This window comes from Ambystoma mexicanum, chromosome 10 (genome assembly GCF_040938575.1).
Source record: "Ambystoma mexicanum isolate Mex_15411 chromosome 10, UKY_AmexF1_1, whole genome shotgun sequence".
Classification (NCBI taxonomy): domain Eukaryota; kingdom Metazoa; phylum Chordata; class Amphibia; order Caudata; family Ambystomatidae; genus Ambystoma; species Ambystoma mexicanum.
In genome coordinates, this window is record NC_090932.1 from 1269381184 (window position 1) to 1269408359 (window position 27176).

At 44.8% G+C, this 27176-nt stretch overlaps 1 protein-coding gene across 1 annotated transcript in view; it reads left to right on the forward strand.

Annotated features, from left to right (window-relative positions):
- Positions 1-27176, forward strand: part of RASAL1 (RAS protein activator like 1) — a 1443380-nt gene that overhangs the window by 122655 nt on the left and 1293549 nt on the right. The window lies entirely within an intron of this gene.

Below are 27176 nucleotides of genomic sequence, written 5' to 3' on the forward strand. Positions count from 1 at the left end.
CTCCTTACAAGATAATATTCACATTGGACAGCAAAAATATTCAAAGACACACATGAAATTTGGATGACACAGACATTTTTCCAAATTCCAAATAGCATATAAGAAGATTTTAAATAATTGAAAATACCCCTGGTGAAGCTGTGGTAGCGTAGAAACATGTGTTGGGGTAAAGGGGCCTCAGTTTAAAAACAAGCACTGATGTGATGTTGAATAAAATCCAGAGTAAAAATTCACACTAAGTGTATTATAATTTTTGGAGATGCACATGCAAAATCAAATATAAAGAAGAGTTTTGTAAAGTGCCTAATTTTAGCACTCGTTTTTGTGCACATTCTGTGAAAAACCACACGCATCTAATGCTAATGCTTTTTCTTTTCTTTACATGCAATGCGTTTTTGTTATACTTTCTTATCATCACATTAATTAATTTGTAGAAATCTGTATGTTACCAACCTTTTGGGTCTTGTCTATTTTCCAGATTCACAGAGACCGCCTGAAAAAAAAAATATATATATATACTGCTAAATTGATATTCTTACATTCTGATGGATAGGGTCTTACTTGATGGAAATATACATAATATCATTGATAGCTCTCACCATTCATTCAATGCCCCTGTTCCGGGTTCATTGTAAGTCTTATTTACGGAGGCTGTCCGCCGATGATATTGTTCTGTTTACTGCAACAAACATTATTTCAAGTGAGACATGGGTAGTCTTTCTCTGTGTTGCTTTATTACCCTCAGCCTCTTGAGCATTATATGTTTCATTTCTGCACCCGTTGTTAAGGTTTACTCCTCCTTGCCATGTTGCCTGTAGAAAACATGGTCTTTGCTCTGAGTTCTGTAGGGGGTCACCAGACACACATTCCTTCAAATGGCCATTCAGGCCATTTGGCACTATATGTACCCAAATAGCCTAGATCCAAAATGCTTATCTATGTTTAAGAATTCTTTGGAGGTCTCTCTTCTTTTTGTGACTTCTTCTAAAACATGAAAGCAGAGCGTATTGGCTGTTTGTGACTTCACTACAAAATGCTTTGCCAGTATATTTCATATTTCATATTTCTCCTGTGAGCGGGTGCGCCATGTCTTCTCCATTGATGTTTGATTTGCACTATGAACACTCTAAGCAAGGGTAGGTCGTTTTTTGGGGTCGTAAGTGAATCTGAATGATTTCTCCACCAATGTCCGAGTTAATCCATGTATTTATCCATGAGATGTTGCTGTCTCCGTAGATAACCGTAGCTGTGTTCCCAAACTATTGTTTGGGTTTATTGCCCAATGGAAGTCTGAAGTGGTGTTTCTATTATTTTTCTGCTGTCTGTGGCATAGTTGTGCACAGGATGTCAACACTCTTATGGTGTGAAACTCCTTGTATGCAAGGAATAGTTCACAAAACCATTAGGTTTGCCATGACTAGAGGCAGTTCAAATCTGCGGAGCGCAGCATATTTCTCTGCAGAAAATGCAGTTTTCTGATGCGCACATAATTTCAAAATCACCAGCATATTTTTAAAGGTTTCTACAGTTCCAGCAGACGTTCTGCCTGTAACTGTAGAATCTCCAATTCCAAAGAAGTATGAAACATATTTAACACATTTTAACAAAGTTTTCCGTAGATTTGGACTGCCTCTTGCCAGGACACGAATGATCGAGTACTATATGTCATGGATACCCAAATGCACATCACAGAAAACAGGATTTATTTTGAAATGTACGGGAAAGTTTCCTGCACATGTCACTCTGATAGGATCGGTTTCTTGCAAACAAGGACCTTCCACAAACAAGGACTGCTGAGATCCTTACCCTTCACACACTACTTTAGAATGGATTGAGGCAAATTATTACAGAGAGGACAACTTCTCAAAAATGAGCAAAGGCCCTGACAAGCAGATTGCAGAGTAAACAATAAGGCTTTAAAGTGCTCACATGGATGGTGGAAAAAGAAATACTTCTAAATAAGTACGTCAGATTTGCTAGCTAACAAATCAATCAAAACGAAAGAAAGATATTTGCATATAAATAATCCACGGTCAGCAGAGAGTACAAAAAGATAATACAACACATTGGCACATACTTGAATTGGTCATGGCCAATACTTCAATTGCCCAATTAAAACAAACTACTGTTCAACCACGCGCCCATGTTCACTTCAGAACTGTAAATAATTTTCAGGGCCCATATGCTCAAATCGGCCATTGCTGGAAAATCATTCAGACTCATCCAAGAACGCAAAACATGGAATCTACCTTTACTTAGGGGCCCAATTCATGGAATTATCTGCGTGTTACATAGGGTACTTGCATGCGCAACTCCGCACAAATTCGCCTTCATCGATTCATGGAATCGAATGTGCTGTACTTTTCCTGGACTTGCGTGGAGTTCACGCTGGTTTGGCACGTCTGTGCAAGCCGTCGAAAAGGCCTTGTGTGAGACTCCAAGCAGAGAGTGGGCGTGGCTTGCAAAGAGGGCTGGGAAGGGGCAGGAACACCAAAAACAGGGAAGAACTTGCGAAAAAGTGGGATTTCCAAGGGACGGCCTGCAGGCAGTCCCTCGAATGCCCACAATTGCACTGCATGAGACTTATTCATGGGTTTGATCATACAACGTCTCGGCTGTGAAATGGCCACGCAAGTCCTTCATACCATCCGCCACCCGAAGGCAGGTGTAAGTACACTTGCACGTAGGATTTGCAGCACACAGGTGGGGTTGAATGTTGGATTTCGGGGGATGTGTACTCAATCAGGATTCCGATGTAACTGAGGGGTGCACTTAAGCAGTGTAGCGGGGAGCAGGAACGTTTTACGGGGTGCGCACACAGATTTACTAAGTTATTCCTGAGTTATAAATTCTTATACTCATGTTGTCGGGTGCTGAATGCAGTTACTGGGGACCACACACAGTGGCCCTGAGTCGCAGCCCTGCTTACGGTGGACCACACGCACTGTTTGAGGGGTGCAACCGGGGGAGTGTACAAAGGTAGTTGTTCTGGCTGTTTATGCTTTGCATGTGGGCGTGTCAGAGGCGTTCCGGGCGCGACTTGCGAATATGGTTACTTTGCGCTGCAGATTCGATGGGGTGCACATTTTTCTTTCTTCGCGCAGGCTCGTGCAGTGTCCTTCTTGGCGGGCGGCCCTTGCAGGATTTCTGCACACATTTTTATGAATCCGGCCCTTAGTGTGTCCACAGTGTACGCCGATCATCAAAGGGGCGGAGAATGCAGAGCCACTCTAGGAGAAATAATGAAACGTCCACATTATGATATGATATGATTGGTTATTTATAATGGGCTTAATACCCAGAGGTTTCTAAGTGTGGACCCGGGATCGAACCTGTGTTGCTACGGGTCGTCTTGCTTCCAAGGCGAGTAGGTTGCCCCTGAGCTATCCTGCCGAGACACATTAGGAGACTTAATATGTAATCTATCTGATTAAAGGTTCATGTGGACTTCTCTGTGTGGGAGAAACAACCAACTGAGTCACGACTAGAATGATAGAACACAAAAGCAACATTTGTATGGAACAAATAAAATCGCCCTGGCAAAGTAGTATTTTTTAGCAATGCCACCAAATCCAGTTTATCTCTGCTTTCTTGTTTTAGGGAATAGAAGCATAAATGCCCAAGGCGGTAGTACGTCAGAGAACTCTAAAACAGAAGGATTTTGGATAGATACAAAGGATAAAAAGTACAGCGCCAACCAGCCAAATGAGCATTTGGAATTAATGTGTTTCTTATGACCCCTTCATAAAATGGCAGCCAATTCGACATTAACAGCATAAACAGCATGAGCAGTTCAGTTGCAGAGCATAGGCAAATTACTGCATTTTACACAGGATATATGAACATAGAGGGGTGAACGCTACAATAGCACTCAGAGAAAAGGCATGCAATGTGCACACATTTTTGAGTAATAGAACAACACAGGCACGGAGTACCCGTATCACTCTTGAAATAGCGTTTGTTGGAGTAAACAGAACGTTATCACCAGCCGGTGAACACAAGACTGATAATGAACCAGGAACAGGCACATTTATTGAATGGTGAGAGATGTGAAACCTATCGTGTATGTTCTCTTTAAATAAAATGCAATTCGTTGGAATCCAAGCATATTCATTTAGAAATATATAGTTAATTTTCAGGCATTCTCTGTGAATCTGGGAAAGGGGCCAGGCCAGCCTCGTCGTTGGTCACACACAGATTATGTGCAGCTGCAGTTCATTCAAGTGAAAAGAGTAAAGAGTGTAACAAGAATAAATTTCATGTAAAGAGAAGAACGAGCATTTGATAAGCACGTTTTTTCTACAAGCACGAGTGCTGGATTTGGCTTGTGTTGTCACTTTTTACACAACGAATTGTCGGTCGCAGAGCCACTTACTATATCCTTTCTAATCCTTTCAGCTTGCAGGGCACACCTTCGGGTCTGAACACCCAAACTCCCAGCAAAGACTCTTTACTGCCAACCCTCTATGGCTACAGTTGGACTGTTCCCAACCACCCTGACCACACTATTAATTCTTCCTTTCAGCCATGTCCAAAGACACGGTTGGACCTCTCATTCCGGGCAGTGGTTTCACATCATTACCTCATCTGTTGCACCTGTTATCTGTCACATGAGGCAACTGGAGAGCTCCATGCAACGTTCTGCTGCCCCTGTGTGCTGATCTGCAGCCGCAGGCAGCAGCATCATGAAGCAATGACCAGTTCCTGTTGCCTCTTGTGCATGCACAACAGTGACACTATAAATCTGTGTAACTGTACAGAAACAAATAGGATGAGTGCCGAAGCCCTGCCACACCTCAACACTGGGGGTGAATCTGCAGATTCTGTTCCATCTGCTACTCAAAACCGATGATTGAGGACACAGTGAGTGTAGTGATGAATGCCATGATTCTGTTGCCTCTGGTCTTCACCCTGATCTACTTCCTGTCATCCAATAGGAGTTTGGGGTATCTTCATCTGTTCAGGAGCAAGATTGAGAGTCATCAAGGAACTTCCTTAAGAGTTAGATTGCTCAGAATGTTGCAGCCCATTTGCAGTCCAATATGTGGTTATTGACATGTGCATCACCTTGCCCTCCAGTGCATCCGCACCAGAGGATGCATACAGTAGATAGAGACTTGCCAAGTCCTCTGGCATGCCTCTGCTTCAAAGTGTCTTGAACCTTCTTCCGAAGTAATGGAAATAACTTTATAAGACGTGTCAAGGCATCCCATAGCAAGGTTTGATATAGAGTTCCCTGAAAGTTGGACTGCTCTGACGAGGACTCCTGGTGCTTGCAATCTTGCTCTCAGGGCTGGTCTTTACATAGCTTAGAGGACTCTTTGGTATTGAAAGGCTTTCGGTCATTCTCTGTTCCACCAAGGGAAGGGGAAGACTGTAATTCCCTGAGTGACATTATAGAGATTCAATTGATGGTGGGTTAATATATTCCTTGAACTACCAAGAGGGCTACCACCATGGAAAAATCTGTTGATGTTTTGGCCAGGTGCCATTTTTGGCTACAAGCCTGGAAAGGGAAAGTGTCTTACAAGGCAATACCTTTGAGACTGCCATATTTAGGGTAGGTGTTATTCGTCCAAAAGATGGGAGCGATGGTTAAGTTTACAATGGAATATTTGAAATTATCTATGCCTCTTTAATCAAAGGCACAAACCCCAGAAGGCGTCCTTATTGATTTCAAAGTGTGTGTTCTTTTCAATATTCCTGTGGTGCTGTGCGAGTGATTTTGAGGTAATGACCCTGTTTCAAGGGGACAGAGCTGTCCCCAGCTCTTCAGATCACATAGCAAGCCTGACTGCTGCTTCCAGAAAATTGTGAAACCACCTCTACAAAGATCCCATATGGGGCCGAGGGGGTGTCCTGAAGGTGACAGGGATCAATGACAAGCTTAAGGTGAAATGCACCCTATTCTATATTTTGTGAATATAGTACAGGCTGGCCAAAACAACAAATGGGTACTGTAATTGTAAACCAAATGAAAGTAAAGGAGCCCTCTCATATCATGGGGTCCCTCTGGATCGACCTGCCTACACACATGGCTTAAAAAGGATCCCAAACCCTTTGTGCACCTCCTTCTCCTGGTATCTCCTGGAATTCTCAAACTCAGGCATAAAAGGTTTCCAGCACCATTCCTGTCTGGGTCTTCTTGGAGTCTCTTCTCCTTGGTTATCACACCACCACACTCCTCGCCCCACATATATATACACCTCAATTTTGCTCAACTATTTCAGCACCATCATCACACAGGCACTCGACAAAAATCCCCCCTGATCCTCAAAATACAAAAATCCTGCAACCACCACTGTAAACCATGATTCAACAGTTCCCTCCTCTCTATCAAGTGGGAAACCTGATGCTTAGAAAGAGCCTGACTAAAGAACCCACGCCCCTCCACTAGGACACCTATCAAACACTACCACAACAAGTACAATACAGCCATACGCAATGCCAAAGCCACCCACTACCTCCAAAAACTTCAATCCGCCTCCAATAGTACACATAAACTATTTAACATTGTCAAGTCGCTCTACAGACCACCATCCACACCTTCCACTCACGCCATCCACCTCAGTATGCAACTCCCTCATGGACTACATTAGCTCTAAAATACACACCAGGCAAGCCCTCCCCCCTGCTCGACCAATCCTACCCCCTGCTCCCAAATATTCAGATGCGACACCTTTCTCCCCATCAACAGACACGCTCATCGCCCTTATGCCAAAAAAAACCTGCACATTTCCTGGATGACACATGCCTATCTCAAGCCTCATCGAATTGCATCACCACCCTCTCTCACATCATGAACTCCTATCTCCCACATGGTAATGTTGCCTAGAAACTGGACAAATCTCCCCCTCCTTAAAATACCGTCTCTCCACCCAATGCCCCCCAAAACCTACTGTCCCACTATTACCCTGCCATACCTCGTCAGACTCGTGGAACCCTTCAACACAAAAAAACGCAACAACACATCACCACAAACAACCTCCTCAATCCCTTCAAATATGGATTTTGACCTGGAGAAAGCACATTTCACTTCACATCCTTGATGACCTCCACAACATCACAGACAAAGGACAGCAGGCACTACACATACTCCTCAACTTCTCTGCAGCCTTCAACACCATCGATCATGTTGCACCATCCTCAACTGGTTCACATCCTTCCTCACTGATAGAAAACACTTGGTTTCCATGCCCCCATATTGTTTCAACCCCACCCCAGTGAAGTGCTGGATTCACCAAGGTTCCTCCTTACCACCACCTCTACTCAGCCTAAATGTAGCATCCCTTGGAGAGATCGTTAGCAAACACCATCCATTTCCACCAATTTGCAGGCGACATGCAGCTATACTTCCAAATCACATCCTATTCACAATTCCACACCCTCAAAAGCTGCCTCTTCACCATCACCACCTGGAAGGCCACCCACTTCCTCCAGCTCAGCCCTTCCAAAACAGAATACCCCCTGATCTCCTCCCAGGCATAAATCCAACTTCAACACCTGACTCAACGAACTCACCACAGACAATCCACACATCTCACTCCACACCTATGAAATCCCTCAGCTTCACGATCAACACCACCTTTCCTTCACACACCACATAGCTGCTGTCACCAAACATGCAATCTACAACTACACCTCCTAAGCAAGATCAGATGCATCCTGCCCCTGATGACATCCCCACTGCAGTCCAAGCACTGGTTGCATCCAAGCTGGACTACAAGAATGCTCTCCTCAATAGACAGCACCCTTCCTCCCGACAAGCCATACCAAACGCAGCAGCCATACTCATCTTCCACCTACCCAAACATTCACACCTCACCCCCAAATCCCAGAGAATTGTCCTTCAAAGGCACACTGCATTGTCTTCAAAGCCATCCACCTCAAACCCCCATCTTACCTTCAAGAAAAACTCAAACCCATCACCCACACAAACACCAGAAAAGAAAGCCAGCATCTTCTACACATTCCACTTTGCAAACTAACATGTACACAAAAACAAGCATTCACCCAGTGGGCACCCATAGCATGGAACATGCCACCACTTCACATCAGCATTGCACCCTTCATCACCACTTTCTGAAAGCCTCAAACATACCTGTTTCCCCACACATATGCCTACCCCATTTCCCTGCTACCACTTGTCTAGTCTAATCTTCCTATCCTATCTGTCTTGTAACTTCTATTTCACCACCAATCTTTGGAATCTGTGAACCATGTTAGGTGCTCTGAGACCCTCTTGGTAGGGCCAGTGCTGAACAAAAATTCAAATAGAATAAATAAAAATAAAATACAATAATTGCCTTGTCCACCCTTACTTGCTTCCCTTGATAATACAGCACACGTTTGCTGTTTGCAGTCTTCTGTCCAGGTTTGGATGGAAACTGAATCTCAGGATGTCATCCCCACACCCATCAGAGTGGCTAGAATTCTTTGCATAATTCAAGTAGCTTTGGGTCTCACCCTAAGTTACTAGGTGAATCCAGTCGTGGACCCCTTGCTCACTATTCTTAGAGAGACACAGCTCCACCCTATTGATGAGGTCCAACCAGACCGAAACACGTGTCTGGGGTTGCTGTTGGTACTCTTGTTCAGAGGAGAATTGCCTAGCATTTCAGTGCTGGACTGCCCCTGGGCAGGACAAAGACTGATATGGTTCGGATAGTTCTCCTCTGTTAAAGTTAGTGAGCTCAAAAATCTGGGTAAGGCTCTCGTAACCGGGACTAATGTCCAGCAGAGGGACTCCCAGGAGCCCCCTTTTTTTTGTAGAATTCATCAGTGCCATCTTCGGTATGGCACTGGGCAGGGTATCTCTTTTCGCGGTTTGGTTTGCCACGATACAAGCCAAAACAATGTTCCCTGCACACCCTTGGTTACAGGTCGATGATTACAGGATGGTGTGTGCACTTGTGGTCATGAGGGTCAGGCTCCACCCAACACCCTTGTTCAATCAGCTCTGGCATAACCTGGATCTGTGTTGCCTGCATTACATTTGTTTGATTCCTCCCCCTTGAATTCAGCATCAACGGCTGGCTTTTGGACCCTTCACAACTCCTATTGGGTCCATCCTTGGATTATCCAGCCCCCTTGAGGGTCATCACAGATGCAATTGTAAAAGGATAGAGTGCAATTTTGGCGACAAGCTCTGCCCATGAGTTCTCGGCTTTAGTGATTCTGAAGAAATCTTCAAACCAGAGGGAACTGCTGGTAATGATCAGGGCATCCTCCCTGCAGCTTAAAGGTGATGATGTTCTGGTCTGCACTGAAAATGGAGTGATGAAATTATATGTGAACAGAGAAGAGGCACAAAGTCTTGCTCTCTGAATTCTGTGTCTTACAATCTGTGGAGTTGGGCAGAAAGGGGAGGTCTGTCCGCATGATAGATACCAGGGATAGCAAATATGAAAACACGTGTTCTCAGAAGAGTATTCCCATCGTCAGTGGACTTCTCCTCCACTCCCAGGATATTTACACAGGTTTGTATGAAGTTCACCCTTCCCATCTTGTACTTGTTCACCTCCAAGTGGGATGCAGTGCTTCCCATGTACTGTTCCAGGATAAGGGACGACTGAGTCTATGTGATGGAAGCTGTGACCTGGCTGTGGCCTGATCCCTTCTGTTTCTTTTCCCTCTGATTCCCCAATTGAAAAGGTTTCTACTAGATATCAGGAAGGAAAGCGGACCTGTAATTGTAACTGCCTACTCTGGGTACAATAGCCTGGGTACTCCATGGGTCGGCAGATTGCTTCAAGTCTTTTCTGTTGTTTGTCTCTACTCTGTTGGTTGGATCTCCCCCATAGTTCCTGTAGAAGTTGAGCTTGATGGGCTAGGCCTATGGGATGGTTCCCCTTCCGTACGTGGACTTTGCTTCTGCTCATACGGCTGTACAAGGACTCTCTATGAACTTTGGGACATTTTCTTTGTGGAATTATATTTTATATCAAATTACTTCTTTCAAGAGGTTGGATGAAGTGGGTTCACTTTTTTGTAATCCAACACACATTTGTTGGCTTCCTGGGGATCAGATACTTTACCCATCTCCGGAATTTCCTCCCAAGAGTCTGTAAAATGTTCATGTAATCATAATCTGGTGCTTCCCATGTACATGTGCCCCCGGGGTGTCGGGATCACCCGTTTATATACATTTTCTTGATGTGGGGAGGGCTTTGTGCACTTATTTGTCATGCCAAAACGTGTTTTGTTCTACTGACTTCCTTCTTGTTGCCTTTGGCCCTGGGTTAAAGAAGAAGGCAACATCCACTTATTCTCTTAGCAGTGGATGGAATTTCTCTGGTTTATGACATTGCTCTAGTCCCGGAACTCGAGGGTAATCAGGGATATTCTATGAAGGGATTGTCAGCTTCTTGGGCTGCTACTAGGGAGGTGTTGCCACTGTATGTTTGTTGGGCCTTCTGCTCCTGATACTTATACTTGAGATTATAACTCGGTGAGGGTTGGTCAGGCGGTGGCCTTCAGATCTGCCTTTTTGTAGTAGGGGTCACTGAAGTGTCATTAAATAGGGATTAAACTGTACACCAGTTTGCAAACACATGACTTGTGTACTGTTTTTTTGCATTACCACAACATTTCTGGTACTGCTTATTTAATCCTCTTGTGTAAGGACTAGGACGAGGAAGACAGGTAAAGGGTAAAGACACGAGTATTTATCAGTAATCCCAATCTGCCTCGTCCCAAACTGGTACCAGCCTCCCACCCATATAGGAGATATTATGCAGTATGAGAAATCTGCTATTAATGTCATATACGGGCACCCAGAGGCCCTCACTATGAGTGTGACTATAATGGTTAAAAAAAGGTGATATTTACAAATACTGCAAGTTTTTACTTCTCCCAGATTATGGGCCTGTTAGTATAACCACATGCACGCATGCCATTTCACAGCAGCGATCCTTTCGTGCATTTAAAGGAATGCACAGTAGCGATATTACTGCATTGCACAGTGCCTTTCCATCATGAGTAGATCACACAGGGTATCTGTACCAGTGGTTGCTTCAACTACGAGGTGTTCTGCCCTCTGCTCCTGGCATTGGTCAATTTCTCTAATCCAGGCGTTTGCAACATTTGGCTATCCAGATGTTTTGGACTACAATTCCCAGCAGCCATAGCTAGCATAGTCAATGATGAGAGATCCTGGGAGACGAAGTTCGAAACATCTGCAGAGCTGCAGGTTGCAGACCTCTGCTTCTAATCCCTTAAGTACGCCCCACTCCCAAGTGCTCTGATGTGGGTATGCTGCTCCATCAGATGGTGGAGCTGACCATCTGGAGTTCTCAGAACAATGTATCCAGGAACCAGAATCGAATGAATTGAAAATGGTGTGCTCTTGGCCAAAAGATCATGCCTGAGAGAAGATGAATCATTTCCATGCCTCAGGCATTAGATCCTTTGGAACTGCCTTGGGTATGATTGCTCCCCAAGTGTTGAGACTCATCAAGAACACTAGCTTGAGGTGTCTGGATTATCTCTTCACAGAAGCTATTATTTTGATGGAAGGTAAGGATCTGAAAGCCTATGTAGCATGCAGGCAGTTCTAATTTAACTCTTACACCGTCTGCAGGCAGCATCACATTTTGCATGTGTCACATACCACCCTGACTCCGATCCCCCATAGACTCCCTCACTTTTGACGTAGACCCTCTATCCTCTTGCATCCACGTTCTTATGTAGTAGTATAGCGTCCTCAAAATCGCCCAACTGTTAACCATGTCAGGCGATTTCCATGCAAGGCTGAGATATTTGCTCAGGGCGCATGAACAAAATGGATAATTTCTACATGCATTTGTTAAAATCACATCTGTGGGATATTTGACCGTAGTTTGAAGCACACATGTGGAAATTGACCGATTTTACTGTTTGTGCTATGTCGTGAACTAGCGATTCTTACATTATGACACTTTATTGGTTCCCTGGACTACTCTCTGCCCCAGTTCCACCCAGTGGCTTCCATGCAGCTCATGACTTTTCATGAGAAATGGATTGACTATTACACGGGTGTTATTAAATTGGCACTGAAAACTAGCCCACACTGGCATATGTGTCTGGTCCTTCAGGCATTACCCTTTTGCCATATGGCACACTCTGAGCCTGCATTGTGGGCAAGAATATTATTAAAAAAATGCATGTGGCAACTGCAGATGGACACCAACTTATATTTCCTGTGTGAGTTGAATGTGTGAACCCTGTCCTTAGTTTTGGCCACTTTAGCACCTATAAAGCCAAAACTATTCACACAGGAACACAGATTGGAGGGAGATTGTTTGGGCTTTTATCCACCCATTGGTAGCAGTGGTGGAATTTTGCCTGGGAGGCTACAGAAGAGATTGGTAGCAGTTTGGAATGTACCGTCAATGTACACTAGAGAGTGTTGGAAATGGCTGAAATGCCAAGAAGTGTAGAACGAGATAGCGGAAAGAGTGGCAGGATGTGCCTCTGGGTGCAAAGGCGAGAGTGGCCACAAGAGTGGAATGCATCCGTGGGTGTACAGAACACAGTGCTTACAGTAGTGGATGCACAGAACACAGTGCTTACAGTAGTGGATGCACACGGGGGTGTACAGGAGAGAGTGACTGCAGCGATGGAAAGCCCTGGGAGTCTAGAAATTAGACTGGTTGGGAATGTGCAAGGAAGTGTATAGTAAGGCTGGTGGCAGTGTTGAAGTGTGATTGCATGTGTACAGTAAGGAGTGGTAGTAGTGTTGGAATATAAAGTAGGGAGTGGAGCAGCGGTGGAATCTGCATGGAAGTGTACAGTAGGGAGTGGTAGCAGTGGTGGTATGTGGTTTTGCTTTCGATAGGTAAGCTGGACTCCTTGGCATGGAGTGGATGCTAACTCTCACTATGCCACCATTCTCACTATGCCACCATTCTCACCATGCCACCTCTCGCTTCAGTGAAGTAGACTCCTGAGTACCTCTCTACCCTTAGTGCTGAAGACAGTCCCAGACACGCTCTCCATTTATATGTCTCCCTACTTGATGCTGTCCCCAATGTCAACACTCTCTTATTGGGTCTATAGTCTCCTAAGCTTCACCTTTCTGTGGTCCCATGCTCTCCTAAAACACACTCCTCTCCTCCTACCATTCTCCTTTTAGTGCTCTGGAGCCGCCACAGTGCAAACCGCTTTTATGCTACTATTCTCTCCTATGTGCTCCAGTCCTAAGGAGCAGTTCACTATCCTGTTACTATGGTCTTTAGAATTCCACAATGACTCATTAAACCAACGAGTAGCCCAAATGCAGTCTAAAGGGACATCCCCCATTTCTTTTCAACACAACTTCTTCATTCAAAAGAAAATAAAAGTAGAAGTGATATATACATTATGAAAGGCATTTCATAATATATATACATTATGAAAGGCATTTCATAATATATGGGACAGTACAATGCGATTGTGATGGTTGTTATGATCTTGTGGACGTTTGTAAGTAGAGTTTGTGGGTGTTGAAGACCATATTTCATGGAGCGCATTGAAGATTGTGAGCGGGATCCATGCGGCTTCGGAGAGAGAAGGGGACATAATCATGACATGTTATTCAGCAGTGGATTTTGTTGTCATTACCAATTCAGAATCAGATTGTGAGCGGGAACTACTTTGGATTTCCTTATGGTTCCTGAGAGCATATTACCATTTGTGTGGTTGGCGCAAGAACTGAGATAGGTTCCTGATAGAGCAAGTAGTCTTGTTTAATGGGTAGGATGTTCTCCAGCATGGGTTCTTTCATGGATTCACATGCTTTGAAAATTCCCTGTCATCAGGCTGGGAATCCTCGGTAACCTCAGTTTTATAATATACATTAAATAAAAAACTGCTCACTACTGCAACCCATCCCTGTCTTCTTAGGTGTATTCAGCCCCAGGCAATGGGACGTCGAGTATGAAGCCCCACCATGGAAGCCATCTTCAGAGTCTAACAGCACGTCATGCTGAGGAGTCCTCAGCCTCCCTTTTGACAAAAAAACATAAGAAAGACTTCTTTTGTCAACAGGAATGTTTCCTAGAACTCTACATCTACTAAAGACAAATAAGGAGGATGGAATTCCATGGAGGGGAAGGCAAAGAAATCAATTTTTAAGCCATGCCAAACCTGTGGCATTAAGAATGTTTATGAAGGGGACAAGCACCTAGAGTGCATGTATTGCCTCTACCCCAACCATGTGCAGGAAGACTGCAACATCTGCAGCACCATCAGTGCTAAGACACTTAGAGACAGGCACAGGCGCCTTGTATGCTGGTTAAATGAGGGGAGGTACTCCCCATCTGAGGCAGAGTTGTCTAAGAGTTTGTCAGCTGCCAGGAGTGATACAAACTATACTCCTAAAATGGCCAACCTATACTTTCTAAGAAGAGAAAATCAGAAGTGCAGGCCCCAACAGCACATTCTGCCGACATGCGATCACTGACGGCATTGTCCATGGGCTAGGAGAGACAAAAAGAGGCTTCACATAAATCCTTGCTCATGGCGTAGAAAAGTACACTGCTTATAAATCGGCCCGGCCAGCAACAGTGACAAAAACGTCATCGCCGGGCTCGTGGACAGTGGGAATTGCATCCAGCCACATCATCTCAATGACAGTAGCGCCATCCATGGTAAAGTCTACCATCATGTCCACAGTACACAGAAAGTCGCTGCTGCTGGTAAACACACCGACAACGACACACTTATCCTCCAAAAAACCCAGTCGATGACAATGCCCACATCATCGTGGATGAGCGGAAAGCAAAAGACCCCATTGTCGACACCATCGCCTAGCATCACATTATGTCATGATTCACTCTCTTTGCTGCAATTCCCGCCACTTGGGGGCATGATTTGGGGTTTATTCCCTACTGGACCTTCCCTCTGGACCTCATGCGACAGTGCTGTGGTAAATTACGAGCGTTAAATCCTTCTTTTCCATGTTTCTTCCCTTCCCAATCCATTCCAGGTTTTTAGCAGACAGTATGCTGCTTTACTCTTAAGACTATACTTCCCAGAATGCCTGACACACTGCTTCATCTCCACCCTTTCCGGACAAGGTTGGGTGGAGGATAAGCAGCACCTGTGGCTGGCAGGTGCAGCAAACAGCACATCTGAGGCGTGTGCTCGGTAGCCAGCTTTAAAAGCCTCCGTTTTCTTCAGTCCAGTGTTGGTCATTGATGCAGTGTTCCTTTTTGTGACTGGTCCCTTGTTCCTGGTTCTTAGCTCAGTGTCTAGTTCCTAGGTTCTAATTTCTTGTTCCCTTTTCTCTGGATTTCGAATTTAGTGTGCTTATTAGTAATTTCTGCTTCGTGGATTCCCTTTATGTCTTCCTCTGTTTTGCAGTCAGCACTTCCCAGTGCTTTCCTTTTTTCTGTGCAGCTCAGTTTGTCTGTATTCTTTACTCCTTTGACTTTGCCCCATTCTGCAGTGAAACATTGATCCTTTAATCACTACTCATTTAGAGATTTAGTGTTTTGCCTTTCCTTCCCTGTGTGGGGAGGGGAGAGGTTTTGCCCTTGTAATTTTGTTTTCCCTGCTCCTCTTCCGCTACTTTCTCTTGGAATCTGTTCCAGTTTTTCCCCTGTCACTTCTCCCTTTGTTCCCTTTTTATTATTAGGCGTAGTGTGCTGTTGTAGCCAGCCCCTGTGTGAAAGCCTATTTTCTCCTCACTATTCTGTAATCATTGTTCCTACTTGTCCCTTGCCAGGAATCTTATGTATTAGGTTTTCCTCCCTTTGTTGTTATAGTCGTTTTGGGTCCCTGTTTGATCAACAGGGTTCGTGGGCTTCGCTGACATTTCAGGTAGTATTTCTAATCCTCGTGAGTATTGTCTTTAAGTTACCTTATACAATACTATCAAGGGTGTTAGTGCACCAATCCTGTTATATGTGGGCTTAACGCTGAGAGCACCTGAAACAGCAATTGTGGGTAAGGAGCTTGCCGTCTTTCTTTGTAATCACAAGGAGCTTCTAAGTACTTAACTCACATCCCTTTTCATATATTTGTATTCTTATCACGCTCTACTTGCACATCCTGGGTTTTAGTGTACATGTGTCTTGGTTCCTGAGTGCATGTTGTTTGACTCGAAGCTATTCACTCTGTAATCTTGTACACATTTCCCTTGCCATATTCACTGCCTTTGCCCTCTCATGACCGATCAGCAACAATGAAGACGACCACGAAGTCCGCGATGACAGGAAAACAAGTAGAAAAGCAGGGGTGCGGTCAACTACATCATCAACGACCAAAAAGCAGTATACTCTAGCGAGGTCAAAACCCTGACGACGGGGCACGACACACCACCAAAAGCACACGAATCACCCCCCCAAGGACGCAATACAGACATCAAATGGTTCAGGGGGAAACAAGCTCCGGAGCAGGTAATCCCCAAGGAGGGGACTCCCATAGTCATTAAAATCACATTAACAAAACTAAATCCACACAAGAAAAGGCTTCATCAGACAGGATCAGATCCCCATTGCTCTATCCGGTATCGTCCATCTTGCCGGAACAAATTCTGGAGGATCACATGGACTCGGAGTTTGAGCAGGGTATTGACTGAGGTTTTCTGACAATGATTATTCATGCCCACCTCTGCCCCCAAAGCGGACGACCCCAAGGCAAAGGAGCCCACCACAGGCACCAACACAAGTAGTGCAAGCCACTACTCCGACAGCCCCATTCCTAAATGTGGCGGATCCACAGCTACTGCTGTCTTTACAGGTGTTATCCTCCATACACATGCTGGTAGAGCAACTAGACAAGTGGTTACCCGAGGCCCCAGGACCTCAAAAACAACAAGGACCGGCGGAAATGCCTGAAACAGAACAGCATGCATATAGAAGAGTACCGTCTGCCCTAAAGGCCCTACACAAATCCGGAACAAAGTTGCCAAGAACAACACTTTCTCCACTCACATCATGGCACCAAGAAATACATCGCCGGTACAGTCCACAAGTAGGGTGAAGGGTTCCCCAAAGTGGTCACTGTACTCCCCCATTACGTCACCACTAAGGCCTCCATGGTCTCTGCTATGAGAGTGGGGGAAGGAGAGATACACACAACGGATACGCAGGGAGAGACACTGGATACAGCATCTATGTAAACCCACTCTCCACCTAGAGACGATTGGGATGACTGGGATGCAAACGTTGATCCTATGCCTGATGAACCTCCAAGGCAATCACCTCCTGATGTAGTAGCAGCATTTCAAACACTGATATCTAAGGCATGCAAAGCTTTCGGCCTCCCACCGTCAGAGCAGAAGAAAGACTGCTTCCTTTTGGATTTTATGCACAAGAAGAGAAAGTTGGCTATATCATTACCGATACTGGATCATATCTGGGAAGAGGGGTTTCTCATCATGAAGAAACCTTTCTCAGAGCCTGCTCTGAAAGGTAGACTTGAGAAAAACTAGAGAGCTGCAGACGGTTCTCCAAAATGTTTAACATCACAACCCACACCGGTGTCAGTGGTGTCAGCTGCAGCAGGGTTTAAATCCAAAGCCCAGGGATTCAAGGGCTCTGTCCCTCCAGAGAACGAGGGTAGAAAAGGAGATGCCTTTGGAAAGAAGGTACTTGTTACTGGGGCAACCACAGTCAAGGCTGTAAATTCACTAGCGATCACGACTAGATACGATCGCGAGATGTGGAATAGAAAGGGCCAAATATTGGAGCACTTACCGGAGTACAAATGCAAGGAGCCTTTGGCGATCTTACATGAAGGCGACGAAGCATCTAATCACACAATTAATATGGTGGTATATATGGCGGAGACTGAATTTAAAGAAATTGCAAATGACGTCACATTACACAGACAAGTGTGACTCAAATGCACTGACTTCCGGCCACATGTCCAGAAAAGTAATGGACAGGCCTTTTGAGGAGGACCAACTCACTTTGGGCTGAAAATTGATGAAGCTCTAAAGGTCATTTAAACAGACACAGATACAGCGAGCTCTCTCATGTCCCTTCAATCAAAACGCTCGTTTTGGCCTTTTCGGGGAGCTTAAGGAAGATCTACAGGCACAACCAGAGGTGGCAAATCATACCAAAGAGGGTCATACTACTCTCAGGTCTACAGGGAGACGTACCCTTACAATGCCAATGACTACAGAGCACCTCAAAGGCGGCGACCGACAACAGCCCCCCCAAAGGGGTAGACAACAAAAATAAGCCTGAGTCAAACACCCCCACACAGAGTTTCTTGCTGTGCATCACATGAGGCGGCCTGTGGGTTACGAGTACCTGGGTGTTCGGCTGCTTCTTGTGTTGCCTGCCCGGGCCAATTGCCATATTTCTGCTGTTCCTGGGAGTCCTGCCCTATTGCCTTAGGGCACTTGGGATGAGGTGAAGTTGCTGTTGCGGATGTCTGCTCCAGTAAAGTAACAAATGTAGCGTGGAATCCCGTTGATCTGGGGGCTTATTGATTTTCATATTGTTGCCATATTTTTTTTAATTTATTTTTTTATTATTGATTTAGTTGCATTATTTTTATGTTACAACTTTTCAATAAACCTGACATATCAACACAGTCTGAACATGGTAGATTAAAATAATATTAAAAACAATTTAAGATCATTTCTCTAAGGACCATTCAGGGTGGACAACAGTAAATACAAGATAGATATTAATAATCTGGTATTCACAATTTGATCAGAGTTTCTTCGAAAAAAAAAAAGAGGACACAGTGACATAAATTTGATCATACTCGGTTCATCTAAGAATAATCAATTTTCCCTTGATCTAAGTTTAAAGAGAGAAGAAAATGGACCGTTGCTATCTGAATTTTCAAGTCTGTCGAGCCAAAAATACGATCCCAACAAGCATCAGGTTCATACATAGCGTATCCAGGGCAGTATTTATGAAAATGCAATTGCCTCAGACTGGTAAGAATTGGACATGCAGTGATTAAATGTGCTAAGGTTTCTGGGATTTTGGTTGTTTGACAAAACCGACAAAAGTTTTGAAGAGGTCCTATTAGGTGACGCGTATAGAGCAGGTCTCTCGTTTCCCATATATGTAGCCGGAAACGGAGAATTAAATTTCATATTTTGTTGAAGGGGCTCTTGATAAATAGGATTGTGTAGTGCCTCTCGTATGTGGTGGAAAACGAAAGCTCGAAGCATGTTTATAAGTTAGACATTTTTGATGATTCATGATCCAGGAGGTCTGATGGATTTTTTGTTTAGCCTTATCAGGATTTTGCAGAAGAATTTCAATTGAGATATCTGCGTCAGCCAAGATCTTGTAAACTGCTGACAGCCATCTTCGGATAAAAACATGATCTGTCGTAAAGATGTAGTTCGACAATACCTTAAGTAGGTTGTCTATCCGAGATGATATTAGACATTTCCTAAAAAATTAACATTGTTTCCAGTTAAGATGTGCTGACAGAGAAGAGAGGCCTGTTTCCTGAAAAGCCAGGATATCATAAGAGTGAGTGAACACATCAATAGAATGTTGTAAATGGACATGGCCTCTGGTATTCCAACAACCTAATGAAATGGAACGATATTTCGGAGGATCTTGAGGTTATAAATTGGGACAGCCATTTTTGGTAGATTGGTAAACTCATGTGTAGTTTGAAGGGATTTACCTGAGTCACTAGCCGATAACTTTATTGAGGTGAACAGAGATTGAGATCCATCGGGGTCCTGAGAGATAAGAAATCCCATCTCAAACAATATCAGCTTAGCATCTCAAAGCAATTTCGCCACAGTAGCTGAAGGAATCCATAAACGGACAATGGTGAAGTCAGCATCCGCAATGAATTCCACCAGGTCAATGTCTGTTGACGAGATATGTTCCAAGGTGTCAACATCGTTCAGGATGTTTAATACACACTGTCTATTGAGATCGTACAGAGGTTGAGAACCACCACGGCATTTCATGATCAATGAGTGGCCATTTGGTGCACGAGTATTGGAGGCTTGAGATAGAGTTTTGGGAGGTATTTTACTAAAGTTCATATTTTTAGATGACTGCAAGGTGGCAGGGCGGGGAAGGGGGTGGTAATTCAACTTTGTCGAAGCAGGGGTGGTGACAGACCAGGACTGGCGAGTAGGAAGGCTACGTAATGAGTCCTGAGTTTGATGTGGAACTGCTATTGAGGAACCAGGGCGCGGACCACTTTGGTCATGAGTGATAGCCAGCGCATTATTATTGGAAGAATCAATATATGGAACACCGTGGGTTTCAAGAAAAGCGTCCATCAAAGATTTAAACTGAGAGGTCATCAAATCAGAATTATGTAAAGAGTTGTCACACGGCATGTTGTTAGGAGCTTGATCTTAGACTGTGGTAGGGGGTAACATAGGAACTAGAGGGGGAGGCGTTATACTTGTAGGCGCCATTCTGAAAGTATTATTTGTTGAAATCAGGGGAACAGCATCGGTAGACTGAGTGGGAACACAGGTGGGAGGAATAGCCTGGTTTTTCAGGGAAAGATATTCATCAATGGCATTTTTAATGAGAACAATTTTTGCAGTAGATGAATTATCAGGGCAAATTATGGAGCCGGAAGTGTTCAAGGCAGGCGCAGAAATTGGAATGGAGGTGATAGAAGTAGCAGCCTTTGAACATGCAGGAGGCACAGAGTTTTCTAAAGCATTAATTAAATTATGTAGAGGAGAATAATGGGATTTATTGAAAGGAGGTAGACTACCACAAGGGCCACTCTTATCAATTTGACACACAGGCTTGGGTTGATTGATAGATGAAGCCTGTGGAAAACTTGCAGATGAAGGTTTAAAGAAAGAGGCAATGGAATTCTTCGGGAGCTTCGGGGCAATCATGTTCTTAGATTTCTTGATAAGTGATTGCCTAAGCGGCAATTTCTTTTTCTTTTGACGATTGCCTTTTAAAGGCTCCCGAGCGATGTCAGGACAAGAAACAGTAGGGGGACTAGTGGAGGGGGTTGGTTGAATAGAGTCAATAACCACCAACTCAGGAATCTCGTAAGGTAGATTTCCTTGAGCCGTGGAGATGTTCTCCCAAGAGGAATCATTGACCACAATGGCTTCATTAACGAGATCGTCCTCAGTGGGGCGAATGATTTCTTCAAATGAGGGAACAGTGGGAAAGGGTCCCAACTGGGTAGAGACTGGATGCGCAGGCACTTGAGTTGGCACAGGATTTAGGGAGGTTATCCAATCATACATGGTGTCAATCTGCAAGGATTGAGTAGAAATTTTGTCCTCAAGGCGTTCAAACAGTTTATAAAGACTTAACACCGTGGTATTTAAAGCAGCAAGCGTGATTTCAAGCATGGAGGGTAAAGTGATAGACGCAGAAACCGGTGAAGATGGTTAAGGCTGCGCACGCGGAGTCAGATGCGCGCAAAGAGAAGCATCACTTGGAGCATTACTGATGGATGAGATTTCATGTGGCTGGGCTAGATCGTGAATACTAGCCACAGAGAAAGGGGAGTGGGGTAAATCAGCATAAGAGGAGATGGGCTCCTTGTTTGCAGGGGTAAGACATTCATGAATAGTATCTAAAGTAGGAGCTAATGGCAGGGCATGCGTTTTAAAGCGATGGTTATCGGCAGCAATCAAAGTTGAATCAGAAACAAGTTGTGACATTGGGGCTATTGGAGACCCTGTCCTTTGACGGGGACCAGCAGCACGGCACGGGGCATGCACCACATGTTGAGAGGTGCCAAACTTGCCGTGCACTGGAGTTATGGGTTGACAAAGGGATGTGCGAGTGTGGTTGCTTTCTGTAATAATTGAGCCGTGGGTTGACAGAGGAAAATTATCTGTGGGTCTCCGTTGTGATTGCAATGGGGGGGCATATTGGGACGGCAACCTACAAAACGCACAAAAATTATTCATCACAGAATTTGTCAGATTAGCAGCAATTACAGAATCATCCGGCATGCCTACTTTGAGAGACTGAAGATGGGTAAACACAGTAAATTATGCAAAAAAAATTATTAGAAAAAAAGAAAAGTAAAAGGGAGAACAAAAAGTAATAATAATAATATATATAAAAAACAACAACAAACAAAATGGAGCACCCTCAATGCCCTCAACACCCGTGGACAGCCATAGACAGCCCTTGCCAAACAGCGCTTCACAAACAAGCGCGCGCGCAAAATGCGCGGGTGTCCAGGATTAAATGGATTGTGGGAAAGGAGGGCGGGGCCAAGGGGCTCGAAGAAAAAAAAAACACAAAGTCCCTTCTTTGTTTTCGTTTTCTAGGGAGAAAGAAAAATAGTATCAGAAAAATAGTCAATCAGGCTATTTCTGACTTGCACGGATCGTGTCAACATCAAAGTCCCATACCCTTTGGAGTCACGGGAAAGAGGCAGCAGAAAGGCACAGCTAGCAGCAATCCTTCAGCGAGTCCAGCCGTAGACAGCCCTTGACAAACAGCACTTCACAAACAAGCGCGCGCGCAAAAAGCGCGGGTGTCCAGGATTAAATGGATTGTGGGAAAGGAGGGCGGGGCCAAGGGGCTCGAAGAAAAAAAAACACAAAGTCCCTTCTTTGTTTTCGTTTTCCTTTGGAGTCACGGGAAAGAGGCAGCAGAAAGGCACAGCTAGCAGCAATCCTTCAGCGAGTCCAGCCGTAGACAGCCCTTGCCAAACCGCGCTTCACAAACAAGCACGCGCGCAAAAAGCGCGGGTGTCCAGGATTAAATGGATTGTGGGAAAGGAGGGCGGGGCCAAGGGGCTCGAAGAAAAAAAAAACACAAAGTCCCTTCTTTGTTTTCGTTTTCCTTTGGAGTCACGGGAAAGAGGCAGCAGAAAGTCACGGCTAGCAGCAATCCTTCAGCGAGTCCAGCCGTAGACATCCCTTGCCAAACAGCGCTTCACAAATTATTGCCATTAATAGCCATATGGGCTCATTTGCTGGTGAGGTGAGATGGGGCTTTTTATTGTATTTTCTTTGTTGTGTTCAGGTTACTATTGTTAGAATGCCTGTTACCAGAGCAGGAATGGCCAAACCCATACGGGGATCTGTAGATGTTTGCCCCCTGGTGGCCAAACCTGTTAATCATGAGGCAATTAAGGTGCCAAGACATGATGTCATTAAAGCGGTATCCCCAGTACAGGTCTTTCTTGAATGGGCCAGTGGGAATATCAACAGCTGGGGCGATAGTCGTATGTCAGAAGTTCTGGCCAGAAGTATGCGAAGGAAACAGCGGCTTCAAAAAGAGAAAGGGAATAAATGAATGATGAATATTGTCCCCTTATAGCTTCTATATTAGCCAGGACTTTAGAAAAGAATGAGACCCAATGGAACAAATACATTTATCTTGGAGGACTGCTCAAGGTGCCCCAAATGGACCACCTAAGTCGGTTTAAGGTGAGTAGTCCCGAAATAATTGATTGCCTATCGCTAGCAGTGAGTAAGCCAATGCAATAATCCTCAGAGAGTATGTATAATGTCATAGTGGAAGCTGTTGAAGAGAATGAATGCTGTCAGGGAATGGCAGGCTATTAAGGGTGCAGAGCTGTGTTGCTTTCCTGGATACTGGCTGGAGTGGGGAGTCTATCTTCACTGTTTACTATCTTCTATGGAGGCAGTCCTTGAAAAGCTGTGTATTTTGGTGTTCTGTTGCGGCTGATGAGCGAATTCCTGCTAAGCAGGACTGTCTGTAATTCCGCCCGCACACACGATTCCAGCTGCCACCCGCTGTCATCAAATGGTCTGCGATTCAGAAGGTGCAGTGACTAATTCCTCAGTATCCTTTGTTTTGCGCTCTGTTTGCAACGATCTGCGCAACGCGAAATCTACCATGGGCTTGGAACGAGAGAAAAGGGAGCGAAATGCTTTGATCATGCTGACGAGGCTGGAGCACTTTCCTGTACACCTGCAGTAAGTAACTCGCTCCGATTGAGCGAGGATGTGTTGGTTGAGCAACGACCACCACACCTCGCTATGCCGATCATGGAAGCATGGGCATGTAACACTAAGGTGGGTGGAGGGTATGTTGACATTGGACGGCTGCCTTTGAATTCCACGGAGGAGAAACCATTTGAGGATTCATGCTCCGTGGGACCTGTGGACCCAAATGATTTACTTGACTGCGCTGATTCTAATTTTGTTTTAGATGTCTCAATTTTAGTGCTGGTGGTTTCTTACGAATTGGTGAAAAAGGTCAGTTTATCCCTGGATGTTCGAATTTCTCAGTCTGGTATTAGTACTCCAGGGTCTGATATGGATGACGTTCAGCTTTATAAATCTAACGTTACATCCACACAGGACAGTACAGAAGGAGCGCTCATTGGATGACCAATCTGGCTTGTTAAACGAGGCACAGTCGCAAGGTTTTTTCAATCAACCAGGACCTCTCCCCTATGAACTCATCTGGCACATGTCATCCTTGTGTGAGTCAGAAGCGAGGGGGTCAAGCATCCATATTAAACCCTAAATGGGATCATCAAACGCCCCAGATGAACCAGGGGGACCAAGTAAGTGACACTCTTTATTTTCCAGTATTGTCAAGACTGTTGGACACCATGGACAGAGGTCACGATCAGACTTTGTTTGAGCTTCGCAAGGTTCGTGGAGCTTTAAAGGACTTTTCGGCCAAGTTGAACTTCATTGAAGGTTTTGTTATGGCTGAGTACCCTGTAGCGTTGGGGTCGCTTGCTCAACCTATTTGTGAATCTAAAGAACGGCTTCCTTTGCCAGTGCTATTGGAGCAAAGTGGTGCAGTGCAGGAGCTAGCCGCCACTGATCCCCTGCCCTTGAGCCCGGCTTCTTGTTCCACTGATCCTCAGGGGGCGGGTACTAATGTGTGGGTAGGCTTGCCGTCTCACAGGGGTGCAGTTAAAAAGAAAAAGAAGTCTAGGAATGGGAAGAGGTTAAATATGCCTGTTGGTCAAAGTAAAAAGAGTTCTCTGAAAATTCTTCCATCTATAATAGCGCAGACTGAAGTTTTCTCTGAGTACTTTGATCCTCGGAGTCCAGATGCTCTTTTGTCTACAGACACATATGAGTCCTTGGTGGTGACCCACCGCCTGCATAGGCCTAAGAGTGCTCAATCCAGTGGCTGTGATGAGGGAGGGCGGGCTGAAGGAGGGGCTGCCACTAAGGCCAGTAATCAAGGGAAATGCCTTGATTATGGCCTACATGAAGCCCAAAATAGTAGTTAATGCAGTTGATGAGATGAATTTAAGTTTCCTTACTTCTCACACAGTGGAATCTGAAGTATTTGATGTGGACTCGATGAGTCAACTGAGGAAGGCCATAGCACTTGAGTCCAAATTGGGGTGGAATGTGAGTCAGGTGGCCGGTCACTCTAACCTAAAATTACAGGCATCGAGTTGGGAAGTGGGTTCTGCTACAATGACATTGCAGCTTTCAGCTCATACTATGGTACCACTTACTAGTGGACCAAAGGTCTCTATTGGGTCTTCCTCGACGTTTCAGACTTTGGAAGATCGGAGGATCAATGCTGTGAGGCAGGTATTGCCACCGGTTTATAGTCATAATGTAGAAAAAAAAATGTCGACTTACAAAAATGTAGAAAATAAATGTAGAAAACAATAATGTCGAAAACCTATACATATAATTAAAAGAGTCAATTTTTAGAAAAAAAAATGTCGAAAAAAAAATGTCAATTAGCACTATCAATAAATAAATAAACAAGAAGAGTATCATTTACTAGGGTCCCCCCAAGCCCCCTCACCCAACACCCCCCGGCCAAGTGCCCATCCCCCCAACACCCTCTCACCCCTCATACTCAACACATTTTAATTATATATATATTTATTTATTTTTTTTAAAAAAATTCTAAAAAATGTAGAAAAAATTCGACATTATTGTTTTTCGACATTATTGTTTTCTAAAAAGAAAATAGACATTTTGACTTTCTACATTATTGCATTCTACATTATGACTGACCACCATTGCCACCTATCCTTTTCAAGATCAAACCACGTGCACCTAAAGGGCCTAGGATGGATTTGGCGTTTCATTTGCCTCGAATGGGTAAAGTAGAGGCCGCTAATATGATGGGTGACCCGTTAGAAGCAGTGGCAATGGCGGGGGATGGTCTCTCGTAGCTTTTCCTTAAACAAATCTTTAGGGTAAAAGGTAATTACCCCTTGAACCACCAATACATTCTAGTCCTGTTTGGGGAGATTGCAGCCCTTAGACCCCTGACATCGAAGGATATTGCAAGGGAGGTTCTTCCTGATATTACAAGGGTCGATGCTGTAAAGTTGGGATTTTATTCCCAATTTGTTAGAAATCTGATATTTGCACAATCACCACGGCTTAGAGACATGGGCTACCTTTTCTCTGAAGTCATGGATGAGGGAGAAACAGAGGTGTGTGGGAAATTGAGTAGTGGTAGACCAATGCCTATTCCACAGGAACCCTTGGTTATTAATGTAAAATCAGAGGCTCAATTGACTGGTGGGATGGGTTCGGGTTCAACTAATGTGCGGTCAGTACCATATGACTGCTCGCACATCATCAGCTCACTACACTAACAAAATTTGGCCAAAAAGGGCTTTTATATTGATATAAGCCTCTCCTTCCCTCCTCACATCTCTGACGTCTCTAAGAAGTCAAACTATCAGCTGTACCTCCTCAGAGGTATTCTTCCCTTCCTCACTTTCCTCCAGAAGCTCACTGTCTCCAGAGCCCTGATCCTCTCTAGGCTGGACTATTGCAACAGCCTCTTTCTAAATCTTCCTGCCTTTACTCTTCGACCTTTACAACCTATCCAGAACAGGACTACAAGACTTGTCCTTGGCCTCAATCCCAGGGATCGTATCTCTCCAGCTCTGAAATCTCTTCATTGGCTCCTCGTGGTTGCAAGGATAACATTTAAGACCCTCTGCACCGTCCACAAGGCTTTCTGGGACCTGGGGCCGCTCTACCCCCAACGTTCTCTTCCAAAACATCTTCCTTCTTGAGCTCTCCACTCATCCACCTCCAACTCTCTGAGGGTCAGACGCTTCTCCAAGCAGAGCTTTGGGGGCAGATCTATCCCGTCGGCTGTGTGCTCTCCCTGGAACAGCCTCTCTGCCTCGATCAAACTTGAGCAGAACCACCTCCGGTTCCGGAAGCAACTCAAGACCTTCCTTTTCCCTTCCACTTTCTCTCTTCCTCTCCCCTGCTGATGCACCTGACTGCTCTGCGCACTGGTCACCTGTTCACCCTCTGAACTCGGGCCCAGGCTCCTGCATGTCTAATTGCTCTTGCAGTGCCTCCGGGCTCACCAACA